The 17,635-nt window shown below is 29.8% G+C and overlaps 1 long non-coding RNA gene across 1 annotated transcript; it reads left to right on the plus strand.

Moving 5' to 3' along the window:
• Nucleotides 1-10,522: 10,522 nt before the first annotated feature.
• LOC117168359 lies at nt 10,523-11,592 on the plus strand. Its single transcript, XR_004466484.1, has 3 exons — nt 10,523-10,639; nt 10,951-11,036; nt 11,369-11,592. It is a non-coding gene; the product is annotated as an uncharacterized LOC117168359 (long non-coding RNA).
• Nucleotides 11,593-17,635: the final 6,043 nt, after the last annotated feature.

The following is a 17,635-nucleotide window of genomic DNA, read 5'->3' on the forward strand; positions in this document are numbered from 1 at the left end:
CGGGTGCAATTTTTCAGATTAGCACCCGCTCCCGGCGAAATCCTGCGGTTGTCCTTATGACAAATTTTTAATTATATATATATATATATATATATATTCGGTGTATTGTAAAATTTTTCTTTTCGATATTCATTACATTTGTAGAAAATTTCAATTTCATTGCTTTAATCTTTAAGAAAGGATAAACACGACCCTTAAAACAAATTCGAACAAGTTTTCTGGTAAGCTACATTTTGTGCAAATATTTTAAAATTAGTTTTGACTCTAATAGAGCTTTCTTCCATCTTTCAGGGATGTTAATACAACTCTTGAAATCAATTAAACGACTTTATCTGCAAAGAAATACTTTCAATATTTATTTTAAGTTTTTACGACCCAAATAGTTGATTAAAAAATCTGTCATGTTCATGAGTAAAAGACTTTTATTGCAACGGGTCTGATTTAAAAAATATTAGACATCTAGTCAAATTTATACAACTAAAAGTATTTGAAAAAGATAAGATTTCAATAACAGAATAATTTTGCTATGAAAATGTACGTAAAAACTTAAAGTTTAGCCATTTTTTTAATGTAAAATCTGTGAATGTTTCTTATAATTTTGTTTCGAATTAATTATTGACCTGCATGTTCGTAATTGTAAACAGAATCATGATTAAATATTTTCACTAATATCCATTTTTTGTACATTTGGTCCCGGTTCCTTTAGAATTCTCTTACGTTAAAAATAATTAAAGAAAATAACTTGATTTAACATTAAAACCTTTACTCTTATTAAAATAACTAGGAAAATAATAAAAATATGAAGAATTATTGTGAAAATCCATCAGAATAAATCGTGAAGATAACACTTTGACAACTCTTCGAACGATTCTAATTTATTAATGATTGATTATTGTAAGTGGCAAATTAATGGTCAACAGGATTACCCATGTGTCACCGGACTACTATATCATCTGCCGCAACGAGGTACACATTTTTTCAGAAAGCAAGCTCCTTTCCACTGTGAGGGAGTTCACAGGTGCACGGGGTGGTTCTTACCGCATGCTATGAAGATCCATAATTCTCTTCGAGGGAGTCGGACAAATATTTTCGACGTGAATAGTCATAATTATGACCACTTAACACATGAATTTTTATTCTTTTATAGAGCCTGTACTCAGAGCAATGATTTATTGAAGTGCATGCAAATTTATTTATTTAAAAGAAAATTCAATTTTTATTGATAAATGATTTTGTGAGTTAAATTTAATTCCACATGTGACTTGTCTACATTAAAAAATCTAAATATATGAACTTAAATGTAAAGAACAAATTTAAAAGCTTTACAATAGCTTTACATTTACAGCCTCCATGATTACACAGTGGCAATATCATTGATAAAATTATTTAATCGATATTATTAATAATTTATAATATGAGATAGAAAAACAATCAATTAGGAAATTATCTGCTTAGTATAGCATATGATATTGAACAATTTTGAATTCTTAATGCGTGAATATATTCACTTTTTAGGAAATTCTACAATTTTGCTAAAAAGTAATTTCTTTATTTCAAAATTCAACCGTTTTGGTGAGAACTCCTCTGTTTGGGTTGAAAATGATCTATTTCGATAAAAATTTATTTCTTTAGTTAAAACATTAACTATATTGTTCAAAAGTAGTTTTTTTTGTTCATAATTATTTTCTTGAACTTAAAATTTTATTACCTGCGGTTTGTGTGAAAATTTATGTTTTTTAGTATCAGTTAAACTACATACTTGAAAGTTTAACTACTTTGTGAAAAATTCAGATTTCTGGTTACAGATTGTTGATTTTAGTTAAAAATGGTTGAAATTTCTTTTTTTCTGAAAATTAAGATTCTGCCTTGAAAATTTTATGTTTTTGGCTAAAAATTAAACCATTCTGTTAAAAAATGGCAAAGTTTGGTTAAAAATTCATGTATTTTCTATAGAAAACAATTCTTCTTGCTTGAAAATTAATCTTCTTGCTGGAAACTTGAACTTATTTAGTAAAGAGTTAAATTATTTTGTCGCTAAATCGTTCGTTTTTAGTAGTTCAACATTAATTTTTTAAATGAAAATTTAATTATTATATTTTTTATTGTATTTCTTTTAGCTGAAAATTAAACTAGTGGATAAAAAATTTATGTATCTTGTTGACTATAACTGTTTTTGACCTAAATTAAATTCCGTGTTCATTGATTTATCAAATATTATAATTTCCCTTGAGAATTCATCTTGAAAAGATTCTTGAAAATTTAACTTGTTTGTTGAAAATTAATTTTAGGTTGTTAAAAAATACATTTTTTTAAAACTGAAGATCTTCTTTTTGAAGAAAGATTGACCTTTTTAGTTGAAAATTCAGTTGTTTGATTGAAAATTTATATTTTCGATTTAAAAATTCAACTTTTTCTTGGAAAGCTGCTGAATTTTGTCCAAAATTCATCTTTTTTGTTGAAAATAAAAACTCATTTGGTAAAAAGTGAAACTGTTTTGTTGATAAATCGTTTGTTTTTTGTTTAAAATTAATTTTTCTAAGCTAAAATTAAATTAGAGTGAAACTCTTCTTTAGCGCCGATTATATGGCTGACGGTGGATAGGAACTAACTCATACTAGCCCACTCCGGTTTTTTTTGTTCACACCTGGGTGCTCGTCTGAGTGACAACTGCAGATACCGTGCACCCCGCGCAGTTCCTATTACACCTACATGCGGCGCCGCATCAATTCTTGGAAGGGCTATAGAAGGGAGAGCTATTGAAGGGTTTCAGTGTATTCTATTCTTGATTGAAAATACATTTTTTCGTAGAGAAATTTAAAATCTGCTTCAAAAGTAATTTTTTGGTGGAAGATTCTTTATTTTAGTTTAAAATTCAGCTCTGGTTGAAACTTAATTTTTTCAACAGAAAATTTAACTTTTCCTTTTTAGGTTCAAAATGTAGCTTTTCCTGCTAAAAATTCAAATATTTCATTGAAAAGAGATGTATTTTGCAGAAAATTAATCTTTTTTGGCTTGACATTAACTGTTTTTTTTTATTTAAAATGCAAATCAATGTTCGTTGAAATATCAAATTTTACATTTTTCATTGAGAATTCAAATCTTTTGGTTAAAAATTAACTTACTTTGTAGAAAATTCAACAAGTTTCTACAAAGTAATTTATTTGATTGAGCCTCCTTTATTTTAGCTTAAAGTATTCATATCTTTGATTGAAACTGTAATTAAATCCTTGGTTAAAAGTTTAACTAGTTTTTTTGGAAATTCATTGCTTTCTTGGTTAAAAATTAATTTTTTAACTAAAGATTTAACGATTAGATTTTTGGCGTAGAATTTTTTTTTGAAAATGCAACTGTTTGGGTAAAAGTTTATATTTTCCAGTCTAAAATTGAACTACTTCTTTGATAACCGACGATTTTTTTCGAACAACCATATTTTTCCGTATAAAATTAATCTTCTTAGATAATCCAGAGCAATAATTCTGTATGTAGCGGTAATCCAGTTTAATACTTTATAATCCGGTGTAATCCACCTCCGCTGGACTGCATGTTTAGCAGCGGTTACCCCTAGTATTTTGGTAATAAATTGGTATAATTTTTCAATGTTTGATAGCATGCAGCATCGCACTGGCGAGGCTGCCACTAATAAGGATAGGGCGGATCATATCAGCAGGGTGGATTCTCTGAGAGGTCTTTTCGGATCCATAATTTTCCCCGAGGGAGCCGCGCAAAGTATTCCCACTGCGGATTACGGCAATTAAAGTCTCCTAACCTTGAGTCCATTAATTCGCGACGAGAACAAACTGCGAGGAAGACCCGGGTGCTGATCTGCAGGGGGTCCATTCTCCTCCTTCCTCCACCGCATTCGCATTCGCAGTCTCATTCTCCTATTCGTCCTTTCGTACTGTTCCAATAAAATAAAACGAAATTCGAGGGAATATCTGATGTGAGAAAAAGAACTTACACGAGCCTCGTGTCACCGAACCGTCACCACGGGTGGGTATGTTCTTCGCTTCTTGTCTCGTGGGACCTTTGTACGTATCTCGTCTGACAATTCTGGAGTTCGCTCGTGGGGAAGAGGCACAAGAACATTTTTATTCCTTTCAGGCAGATGAACAGTTTTTTAATTGGAGAGTATTTTCTTTCATGGCTTTATATAATAAATACCCTTCATAAAAGTCAAATTTATGATTTTTGTATAGCTTTATGCAGATACTAAAATTAATAAAAGTCTACTCAAATAGGATAAGGGGGTGGATTATAAAAAATTAAACACTTGGTAATTATTGAAATTGGAAACCTGTAATAATTTTTGTTTAATCTTGTTAAAATCAATGCAAAGCATAGAAGTGCCTGGCAATCATGTTAAACTAACAGGGGTTATCCACAAATTACGTAAGATGATTTAGGAAGAGGCGAGGGGTAAGGATCAAGTAAGAACAATGTTTACTAAAAAAAATAAATCTTAATTTGTTAGCCAGAGACCAATTTTCAAAGTATATATCTTAAATACAAATTTTCACTAAAAATTTAATGGGAAGATACATTTTTAGGTAAAAAATTTAGTCAAAGTAGGTGCCGAGTATCTACAAGGACGGGTTTCGTAGCTTTAAGTGTTTATATTTTGGGTCTTGTGTACATGTTTGTCTTCATGTCCATATTGTGTCCTTTAAAAATTGTAGATCCTATATAAAACTTATGCCCTATGCCAATTTTGGACCCTGTGTCAATTTTGAGACATATGCCAGATTTGGGATATGTGCCAATTTTAAGTCCTATGTCAAGTTTGGGTCCATGTCAGTTTTGGCCTTCTGTCCATATTGGGTCAAATGATGGACGGAAACCCGAAATAAAATGTCATAGGTTTTGCCCGGATCTATGAAACCCCCTAATAATTAAATAAAAATAATAATTATCAACAAAATAGTTAAATTTTCAATCAAAAAGGTGAATTTTAAAAATATATGAATTTTCAACTAAAAAGATAAATTTTCAACAAAAATGTCATAGTTAAATTTTCAATTAAAGTAATGAAATCAGATTTCAACCAAAAAAATCAATTTTCACCCAGATATGATCATTTTTAGACCGAAACGACGAATGTTCAACAAAATAGAAGAATTTTAGACAAGAAAGTAAATTTTTAACTAAAAAATACAAACTTTTAACTAAAATTGAAATAGTTTAATCTTTCAGTAATCATTTTAATTTTAATTAAAAAAACGAATTTTTAATGAAACAGTAAAACTTTTCACTTTAAAAAAAAATTTGGAATACAAGAGAAGATTAATTTTTTACGAAAAAAGACGGATTTTCAACTAAATTCATTCATTTTCACAAATATAGTTTAATTTTCAACCAATGAAGATCAATTTTCACTAAAAATGGAACAAGTATATAAATATTTAGTAGAGAAAATAAATGAAGAAAATGAATTTTCAACAAAATAGTGAAGTTTTCATTTAAAAAAATTAGTTTTAAACAAAATAGTTCCATTTTCAGAAAAAAAAGAATTTTAAACCAAATACATGAGTTTCAATACAAAAAGTGAATTTTTAAACTAAACGAAATTAAATTTTCAACAAGAAATGGAAAAGTTCAAGTTTCAGTGGAAAATTAATCAAATTGAAAAAAGAGAATTGGTAATGAAATACTTAAATTTTATACTAAAGAAATAATTTTTTAATCTGAAAGATGAATTCTTCAACCAGAAGGTTAATTTTCTACCAAAAAAGAATAATTTATACAAAAATAACATTTATTTTTCCAACATAAAGGACGAATCTTAAACCAAATAAATAAAGATTTAAATCAAAAGAATCACATGTGGAAAATAAAATGGAATAGTTAAATTTTTGTTAAAAAAAAGATATAATTTTTAACCAAAAAGAAGAGTACATAAATTTTTAGCCGAAAATGGTTCCGTTAACTCTTCTGTTAAAACAAAACTTATTTTCAACCAAGAAAACGACTTTTCAACAAAATAGTTCAAGCGTAAATACATTTTTGTTTCCAAAGGTCTAATAAACAAAAGCAATTATTTAATTTAAATTGGCTACATCTATGTATGTTTTTGTTTAATTGATCTTTGAGGGTGAACATTTATTTGAACATTAAAGATGAAATCGAAACTGAAGAGGAATTAAATAGTTCAAGTTGAAAATAAAAATGATTCTGAGACTCGAGAGAAGAAAAACTAGAATTTTCTCCACGTTTCCTATGGAAAGGAGCAATTGATTTGAACTGTTTAAACAATTGCAAACTGTCTTTTACAAAAAATATCATTCATGATATGTATAAGCTGCGTCATTTATCAAAGAAAATAATAATTTGTCACAATTTACAGGGGAGAAAATTGTTCAAATAAATGAAAATTCTTTAGCTAATTGCTCAATATAATTTGAAAAATATTACTTCTAAAATTTGTTAATTGTGCCATTAATTTAAGAAAATACGAATATTCCACAATATTTCCGAAAAAAATTAGAAAAATAGAAGCTGTTTAAAAATTTTTTAAATATTTTAAAAGAATAATATCATTTTTGACATTCATCAAATATATCATTTATCCCGAAAAATAGTAACGTTTCACTATTTACTGCATAAAACATTGTGCAAATAAATATTAATTATCAAAAAAATTAAAGCTTAGTTGAAAATATTTGGAAACTTGTCACTTATCAAATAAAAACAATTAATGCTGAAAAAATACTGTTTTTGCCATATCATCATATACATCAAACTATTTTGTATTTTTGGGGGTATTTCCCCGTCACAAAACAAGGATTCCATTTTTTCGAAAACCATGTTTTTCCCATTTAAAACCTTCTGTTAATTTAAAAAAGTCGGTGGCTCGGTTTAATGTTAAATAATTTTTTTTTTAATATGAAATTTATTTTTCCGGAAAACGAACAAATTGCGGAGAAAGGGGTCGATTATCAAAAATCGAAAGTTTAATTCGTGGACCACCTTAATGATCCCATACTACACTTAAGCCGACCGGCTGACATAAACTGTCTGTTTCTACTGAATAACTTAGTTTTAGATTCCTATTTCTTCTCTACAATGTACATTGAATTGCATTATTTTGAGTTCTAAATATAATAGAAATATTCTTATTTTACAACAATTTCATCAAATGAGATAAACGAGGAATTAGAAAAGTGTAAACATAAAGTTATTTCGAAATCACAGTATAAAATCGTGATACGGAATCTTGAAGGAGCGTTAATTTTATTGCGCCTTCGAACTGCTAGATAATCGGTATTAACGAGAGTCTCGATCGTTATTAGAGCCAGGTGTATAATGAGATTCCTGAGTTATGTCTGAAGAGGTGTGGAGGTTCGGTTGACACCGCCAACACGGATTCGAAGACGCAAAATGAAGCGTCTATAACAGAAGTGAAGGGATTTCAGTGCGACCTCATTAGCGTCTCCACCTTTTTGTTTTGCTTCTCCAACTCCATCTTGCACTTTAAGGATAATACTCCTCTTTAATATCAGATTACTTCGCTCAGGTAATAACGGTACCAGATAAAAGTTTCCAGCACGATAAATGTTAGCATTTTAATATCGGACCGTAACTTAGGCGTGGTAATTTTCTTTTAAAAAAACCGACGGAAAGGGAGAACCATCATCAATAAATAAAGAACAAGTCATAACTTTAAATCACTACTTTTATTTTTACAACACAAATTTATTATATAGGTAGCAATTCTAGAGGTGTTAAGGGAAATAAGTGCAGTTCAAACTTGATATAATGACTGGGTGTGTCGTATTAAGAGCCGTTTGGAGATTACGTCACGCTATTTTGAAAATTGTTTCACAAGTACGAACACCCCCTCCTCCCCCCTATAACTTATATTATTCTTTGACTTAAGTTGATAAAAACAGAAAAAAACTAGGAGAATAAGGGTTATTTTTCGCAAAAATTTTGAACATACAATTAAAATGTTTAACTAATAAAAAATGAATTTTACACCAAACAGTTGCATTTACAACTAAATAGTTGAACTCTTAAACAAAATAGAGGAATTTTCAATAAAATAACTTAATCATCAACCTACACAAATGAAGTTTCATCTATATAATTGAATTTTCAATTAAAAAAATTAAAATTCAAGTACAAAGAGTTGAATTTTTAAAGAAATATTCGAATCTTCAAGCGAAAGAGAGAGCTTGGTAGAAGGCAGTTGAATTTTCTACCAAGAACTGTTGGTCTATTAAAATAGATTCATCTTCAATTGAAAAAAATTAATAGATAGCCAAACTGTTGCTTTTTTAGCAAACCAGGTGAATTTTCAAATAAAAAGGTGAATTCTTGAAAAAAAATACTTAAATTTTTAATGCAAAATGATAAACTTTCTACCAAGAAAGATAAGCTTTTAACGAAACCGTTAAATTTTCCAGCAAAAAGATGAAAATGAATCTTAAAAAAGAATTAAATTTGGACAAAGAAGTACAAGTTGCAACTAATTAGTTAAATTTCCGATATGAAAAGATTCATTCTATACGAAAAATATAATATGAAGTTGATATCTTACAAATAAAAATTTTAATTTAAAATCATAAACAGTCGATTTTAACCAAAAAATATAAATTCTAAGCTAAAATGTTAAAGTCCATATTTCTTTTATACAATATTTTTTAATTCAAAACAGTTAAATTCAATGAAAAAGGCGAATAATCTACAAAATAGTTACACTTTTTACATGAATATATGAATTTCTAACCTAAATTTCATTTTCAACCCAATATATAAACTTTGTACCAACTAATTGATTTATCAACAAACTAGTTGAATTTAGAAACCAAGACGAGAAATATAAAACTTGGTTAAGCTTTAAACCAAAAACCGATTTTAATTTTACATAAAAAACGCAAAGTTGACCCAAAAATATGAATTCTTAATTAAAATATGATAGTCGATAACAGTTGAATTTTGAAGAAGAATGAAGAATCTTAAAAAAATTTTTAAAAAGAAATTCAATTTTCAACTAAGTAGTTAATTTTTCAACCAGATAATATGTATCATTCTATGAAAAATGTAATAGTTGAGTTTTGAACTGAAAATTATCAATTTTAAACCAAAAGTTAAATACAGTGAAACTCTTCTATAGCCCCGATTTCGGGCCTGACGGTGGGTGGCAACTAACTCATTATAGCCTGCCCCGCTTTGGTTTTTTCACGCCTGACTGCTCGCCTGAGTCACAGCCGCAGATCCCGCGCACCGCGTGCAGCACTTATTACACCTACATGCGGCGCGGCGTCAATTCTCGGAAAAGCTTTAGAAGGGAGTATTATTGAAGATTTTCACTGTAGTCCAATTTTTACTTAAAAAAATAATTTTCAATAAAAAAAAGAACCTTTAGCCAAAAATAAAAAGGGATTTAAAAAGAAGGATTTTTAATAAAATAGTTCAATGTTAAATTTATAGAATCAATCATTAACAAAGAAGATCTACTTTAAATCTAGACTTTAGTATTTCAACGAAAAAAACATAAATTTTTATTGAAAAATTTAATTTTTGAATTTTCAACTAGAGGCATTTAATTCTCATCCAAAAATTGATTGCTGGGGTTTCAGTTAAGGAAATTAATTTTATACCAGAAAAGAACAAATTTGTAAGGAAAGAGTTAAACCTTTAACAAAGTAGTAGAATTTTTAACTAAAAGACATTAATTCTGAACCAAAAATATAATACTAGACTTTTAAATTAATTTTTTTAGGCATTTCAAAAAATTTCTAATTGCATTTATATTTTTCGTTTGTGATGTCAGATACTGCGCTAACCCTTACCCCCTACGTCACAAATCGTCACGAAACCTATTATCTCCCTCCCCTGATGGTGTGACTTATTTTTGGAATGACCCCTAATATTTCTAATTTTTAGAATATTTTTTAATAGTTACAAAAATTCTTTCTATAAGAAGAAGAAGTATACATAATTTATTGTATTTCCTTGTAGCCTCAGCTATATTCTCTTCTCGGAGAAAGATGTCACACTCAGAGGCCACTTGCAATATGTCGAGTATTTTCATTGTGAGCACCTGTCGAATCGCACATAATAAATGTTCGAACGGAGAAGTGCCATGTCAAACAGCGACCAACTATTCGCATTCGTCTAATCTCATAGGCTCGCCATATGCATATAAAACTGAATGTATGTATATGCGTGTATTCCGAATAGGGGTCCACGCCCTTGTAACCCATTGGAACCAGCTTTTGCAGGGTCTTATAAATTGTTCCTGTGATTTTTTTTTAATTCTTTAAAGGTGCTTACGAATTTTTAAAATTTTTTAGGTTTTCTATGGTGACAGCGTCTGTCCGTTTAAAAGCATTACGACATTTTTATTACCAAATAGTTTCATTTTCAACCTAAAAAGATGAACCCTTGGCCAAATAGTCGAATTTTCAAACAAAAAAGGTTAAATTTACAGCAACATACTAGAACTTTTCAAATCAAACTATAAATCTTCAAAAACAAAAGAAGAATTTTAAAGAAAGAAGTCGAACTTTTAACCTAGTAGATAAATTTTCCGTCAAGAAGGATTCAATCTACAAAAAGTGAATATATTGACAAAAATTTCTTTTTAATTAATAGCAGTTGGCTTTAACGAAAAAGATTAATCTTCGCAACAAAAAAAGTAAATAAAATAGTTAAATCTTCAATCTAAAAGGTGAATTTTCAACTAAAAATGGTAGTTTGTAACCAAAAATTAAATATTTAAATTAATGGCTTCAAAAATTAATTTTGAACAATAAAAAAACGAATTTTCAACAAAATAGTTGAATTTTCTACCAAATAGATAAATATTGAACTAAAAAAAGAATGACTTCTTAGCAAAGTAGTTCAACTTTTGACCGATTACTTGAACTTTAATCAAGAAGATTAATTTCGTACTGAAAAAATCAAGATATTTCTAATAAAATATATGACTTTTCAACCGAATAATAGAATTTTCCAAGAAAAACGATCATTTGTAACCCAAAATGGACAGTGAAACCCACCAGACTCCAAAATGAAAATTGGAACATCTGATGGTAAATTCGTATTTTATTATTAAAATATGTAATTAAAGCTTTAATGACCGCCAATGAAGTGAGGAGTTTCACAGGCACGAATTTCCTATTCGAATATCAGATTTTCCAAAATTAAGTGAATATAACCAATTGCCTATAAAATCTTAAGTACATTATACAAGTAAATTGATTGACATTATTATTTTGCATATTGTACACACTTCTCGGAGGGTCACAAGAACTTCTCAATAAAAAGGGGTTATTTAAGTTTTGGGATCGCTTACATAACTTTTTAAATTAATGTCCACTTTAAATTTAGTGCCACATTCAAATTCCTTAAATTCTTTGCCTAGAGAGAAGCAATTGAAAAAGGTGAATTTTACAGTGAAATGAAAATGAAATTGAAGTGAAAAAATGACCTAATCGACTCCCTGATCTACTTCAACACATTATTTACACCTTTCAAAATATTTGAATATAGTTAAAAGTAGATTCGAGACTGGAATTACCAGATGATCCTGTCTTCACTTGCTAAAACTCCATATTGAACGAACTATGCTAAATTTTGATTTACTCATTGTATGTAAGGAGATCCTGGTTCTAAATACATGGCAAGTATTGTCTTTTGGCGACACGGTTTTATTAATTTTCACAGAAGCATGCTACTTATCGTATTTATTCAGCATACAATTTTACATCACGTTCTGCCCTAATGCATTTTGTAATCTTATGGTTTACTAATAACTTGATGCATTTTGTATCTTAAAAAATCGATGATAGCTTTTTTCAGCAAAGCATATTAAAATTTCGTCTTTTCCGCTGTTTGAAAAAGCAAAATGATTTGCTCTGCCAATTTCTGAGGTATAGGGTTGACGGATAGTACTTATTACCCAAACCTTCAATTTTTGATGCAACTTTCAAAATTAATCAATTCGTCGCTTCGGACAAAGCTTTCACCACAAGTGCTCCTGCTTCAGTAACTTCAACCGGATTTTGTGAACAATTCTTCATCTGTTTATAATTCATATTCGTTCAAACCACTCTGCTCCTTATGAAACAAATGAGCTTCTGCTAAACATTTCTTCTTGGTGCAGATGTTCGTAGATTAATTAAATTGATACACTTTCGCTAGTTGTCGATCAGCAATCGCGAACTAATTCTTCATTGGGAATTTCTTGTCAGTAGGTTCGAGGATACTTGAAATCTAGTACCTAACCACACGCTTTGCAAAAAATTTAGATAGTTAAATCTTTTTTCCTGCGATAAAAAAGAACACTAAACACTTTGGGCGACCTTTCTTTCCTGTTGGATTATTTAAAAGTTTGTTCAAGACATGTGTCCGAGAAGAATATTGTTTGATGTTTAAGGACTGTATCGTGAAAAATAGTGTCGTTGATCTGAGTAAGTTATCGTTTTCTGCATTTACTAAATCTTTCACTTTCATATTGGTCAGTTTGTTTAAACTGATAATCTTAGTGATAAAGTTGTCTGTAATTTTACTAACAATGTCATTTGTTAAGAAGGCTTTCTCTCCACTCACAAATTTATGCAGAAGCACTATAATTTGAAATACTTGAAAATTTTGTTTAATGTAGTTATCAAGTCTAGTAGCACACATTGTTGTGTTAAAAATACTTTGAACATAATTTAGAAAAATTGGATGCCTTTTTCAGACTTCAAATGTAGACTGTGCAAAATACGTCTTTCTTTAAAGTTACATCTTACTTGACTAGCAATAAATTGATAACTTCTCAAGTAATGGTCTATGCATATCGAAATTACTTTCCTGGTAGGCTTAAGGTTTCCTTTATCGCATAGTGAAAACGAAATGAAACTTCAAAACAAATTTACGTAGTTACAAATTTATGTACAGTCACACATTTCCTTAAGGGCTCACATTGCTCAACATTTTATTTCAACTCTTTATGTAATTATTACGAATTGTTGTAGTGCTCTTATTGGGTTTCGTGTTTTATTTTTGGTAAAATTAAAAGCATCATCGATTTCAGCTTTCATTTGAAAATCGTCATTTAAGACATAGTGCAGATTTTCTCTTAGTTCCCTTTGAACAATATGTGCTTAGATTTCGATCAATTTTATAAAAACAGGTTTAGCGTTTGATCTGTTCTAGTACAATACTGCCTTGCTTCTCTTGAGAAGTATTTGGATAGATAATGCAACATTAGTTAACCCACAAATACGATCACCGAAGTAGAAAATCCTACAATAATAGTTAAAAGCAGAGGTATAATAGTATCTGTCGTTTGGCTAAAGTTCTCAATAATTTCATTGATGGGATTCGAGAACGGATTTACTGAATGATCGTGTCTCCACTTGCCAAGAAGTCCAGACTGAATCAAATATAACAAAATTCGAAAAAAATTGTTGAATGTAAGGGGATCCTGGTTCTAAAAACATGGTACTTATACTTTTTCGGATACACGCTTTTCCAATCTTAATGTAAGCCTAAACCTTATCGTATTCTTGGATATAAAATTTTGCAACGCCTTCTGTCATGATGCACGTGATATTCTTGTGTTTTATTAATAATTTGATGCAGCTTATGTCTGAAGAGTCGATAATAGTTCTATTTAGCAAGGTTTCAACAATTTCGTCATTTTTTCCGGATAGCAAAATGTCTGACATTATCTCGCTCATCACGAGTGGAAGAAGAGAATTATTTAAATCTTCTAAAGTATTGAATTGTAACTCGTATTCTGTTGTCAACTGAATGTCAGTGAGAACTGCAAAAATTACAGATGAGAAAGTAAAAAAACTGAAAAGTTCAAAAACGAATATGATTTGTGCCAACTTCTGAGGCATAGGCGGAATCGATAATCCGAGCAATGCTTCTAATATGTACAAAGGGGACCAAACACTGCTTTTAGATTTCAGAACATACCGTACGATGAAAGGAATCATCACCATCAAGAACACTGACACTGCCATGTACAAGAAATTTCTTGAATGTTGGTAGGCAGAAAACATTTTGGACTTTAAAATTGGCACAACAGGATAGTAACAAAATTCACAAAGAGCCCTGCTGTAGTCAACAATTTTTTGTCCATCAACGTTACATAGACCAAAATTAGTATAAAGTTGTATTTGGTTGGGAGTAACTTGGTATGAAAGAGTACTGTTCTTACTCATGTCGCTATTCCAATCACCCCACCCTTCAATATTGGACTCCATTTCCAAAATTGGACGATTTATCGTTTTAGACAAAGCTTTCACCACCAGTGCTCTTGTTCCGGTTACTTTAACAGGATATCCCGAACGGTTCCGTTTTACACGATTTAAAGGAGGCTCGTCAAAAGAACCTATTCTTAATTCATATCTGTTTAAATTCTTCAGCTTGTAATAGAAAAGATGAGTTTTTTCTGAAAATTTATCTTGGTAGTAGATTTTCGTAAATGGATTAAATTGATGCACTATTTATAAATGTGAATGATCAGCTGATAACCAATTCTTCTTTGAGAATTCGTTCTCAGCAAGTTCAAGGACACTGACATCTAGGAAATTAGCTAACCACAAACTTTGCAGAAACTTTAAATAGCTAGTTCTTTTTTCCTGCGACAGAAAAATCAGATAATTCTTTGGGCGACCATCGTTCCCTGTCAATTGTTTTAAAATATTTTTTTACAGCATTTTTCCGGGAAGAATACTCTTTGCTATGTCAGAACTGTAGCGTGATCAATAATGTCGTCGCTCTAAGGTGGGTAACATTTCATGCATGTACCAAATTTTGGGCCTTCCCACTATGCCGGTTGCTAAAATCCATAACTTTAATAGGAACACTGCCTGCAATTTTACTGACAATGTCACTTGCTAATAATGTCTTGTCTTTACTAACACTTTTATGTAGGAGAATCACAACTTGAAATACTTTGGAGTCTTGTTGGATATAGTTAAGAAGTCTATCAATACACTTTGTTGAGTTAAAGAAAGTTTGCACGTAAGTCAGAAAAGTTAATGTAATAATGATTTTGATGAATTATAAACTAATATACATTGTGCAATTTATTTAGAAAAAAGGAATCCCTTTTACAAGCTTCAAATGTTGTCTACGTGAATATGTTTTTGTTTAAACGTGGTAACGGTTTGAATAGCATTTCCTTAAAAACTTCGCCTTAAAGTTCTCTGAATGTCATCACTTACTGTCCTGGAAAAATGGACTTTTTTTAATATAATAAAAACAATATTGCACTTTAAAAATGTACTTACCATGCACTACATTATGCTTTGACTCGTTGGTAAAATTAATATTTTACCATCGACTTTTTTGACCTGCTTTAGCCGTGGTATTTACACAGTTTTTTATGTACTCTGACACACCTTCTCTTTGTTACGTAAGGAAGCACAAATTTGCTCTAATTTGAAAAATAACTTCTGTCCGCGATTATATAGATAACAGTAGATCACTTAAAATCATATTTCACATAATAAACAAGTTCTAAAAGTCTGTGTTCTTTCTTCCTTAGAGTGGATTAAATAAAGTTTCTTAATTACAAAATTTATGAATTGATTTAAAATTATCAATGAATTTATGAATTTTATCGGTCACAAATTATTATTATTAATATATTCATGTTAAAAAAGCTTTAAAAATGAAGTATATTCTATTATTATATATTTTATACAGAAGATCATTCACTTTAAAAACTAAAGCTAAGAATCATTTAAAAATGTGCTAAATGAATTTATGTTATGATGTTTTAATTCAAATACAAACGGTTTTTCGCATAGCAATTTATGCAGTGTGTGCTAAGAATACGATCCCTTTTTTTAAATGGGCTATTTGATTTCAGAATATATTCTACGATGAAAGTAATCAGCATCATCCAGAATATTGTTACTTCCTACTGCTATTACAAGCACTGCTTTAGACTTTATAATTGGCAGACTAGGATAGTAGCAAAATTCCTCAAAAGCCCTGCTGTAATATAAGAAGTTATTTCCCCAAAAGATATATACACCAAAATTATAGTAAAATTGTTATTTTATGAGCAGTTTGGTACGTAATAGAACCGTTCTTTTTATGTATCTACTCCACTTATCCCATTTCAAAGTTTTAGTTAGAACTTCTAAAATTGGGCAATACATCGCTTTGAACAAAGCTTTCACCACAAGTGTTTGTGCTCTAGTAACTGCACTAGATTATCATGAACAATTGTTTCTCACACAAATCACAGGAGGTTCATTAAAAGATTCTGTTTTTAATTCGTATCCTTCAAATACATCAACTTGTCGTGGAAAAAATGATTTTTTTGCGAAAAGTATCTTCTTCGTGTCAATTCTTGTGACTGGATTAAATTCATGAATAGTCTCTAGATTTTAGTAAACAGTCTTGATTGATTAGTTTAGTAATGTCTTCTTCATTTACTAAATCAAGAACCTTCGTACTGTTTAGTTTTTTTCAAATTGATAACCTTAGTAGGAAGACTGCCTGCAATTTTACTGACCAAATAATTTGCTAATAAAGTGCTCCATCTACTAATACTCTTATGTAGGTACATTGCAATCTTAAACAGTTTGGATTCTTGTTTGATATAGTTAAGATGTCTACCAATACACTTTGTTGAGGTAAATCATATTTGTGCACATGTTAGTCAAGCTAGTGTAATAATGATGTTGGTAAGTTTTAAAATTAATATACATAGTGCACATTCTTTTTTTCATTTTAAAATGAATGAATGATTTTTCTAAACTTCAGCTCTAGCTGTCACTCTTAGGAAAATCTCTGGTAGTTTTAATATATGTTTGTGTGAAGCAAATATGTACTAGCAGTTCATAAAAAATAAGTGTTTCTTTAAATGTGTCTTCCCTTTGACTGGCATTCGGTTACGTCTCTGAGTAAAACTCTCTCAATATCATCAAATACTATCTTGGTTGGTTTACATTTTTTTCCAATTGCCGTTAAAATAAAGTTACGCTTTCTAAATTTATTTACTATCTAAAAATATCAATTGAGACGTAGGCAAAATTTATATGTTTATGTCCAGTTTTCAGACCTATAGCAGTGCCATTTGTGCAACACACTGTCACTTCAAATTGCAATAGTATATTGTATTTCGAGACAGAAATGGTCAAGTGACGCACGATATTTTATACAAAATCGTCCGACTTTGCATACAATATTTTGATAAACAGTAGAAGATTGTATCTGAAACTATTGAGGATAGAATAAGACTTGATGTGCACTTTTATTTCGATAGTAGAGAATCACTAAAAAGCAGATTTAACATTATTTACATGACCTAAAAATGAATTTCTTGATCTTTGAGAAGGCATTTTTTTACTGTTTTTTCTATCTATCGTCATTAATTCAATTTATAATGCTGTTTTTTGTATACTGACCGTAACATATACAGTATTATTTACTCTAGAAATAAGGCAATAAATTATCAACCAAAAACATGTGTGATTTTTTGAGAAATTAATGATTTAGAATAAATATTTAATTGTTCTGCAATTAACGTGAAAATGCTCTTTGACATACAAAAATAACATAACCACACAAAAAAAGTGTGCGGATCTGGTAAAAAGACACACGTATTCCTATGGATTTTGGGGCGCTGAATTCAAATTCGGTATCAAAAATCACCCATCACGTCATGGTT

Source organism: Belonocnema kinseyi, chromosome 2 (genome assembly GCF_010883055.1).
Source record: "Belonocnema kinseyi isolate 2016_QV_RU_SX_M_011 chromosome 2, B_treatae_v1, whole genome shotgun sequence".
NCBI lineage: Eukaryota > Metazoa > Arthropoda > Insecta > Hymenoptera > Cynipidae > Belonocnema > Belonocnema kinseyi.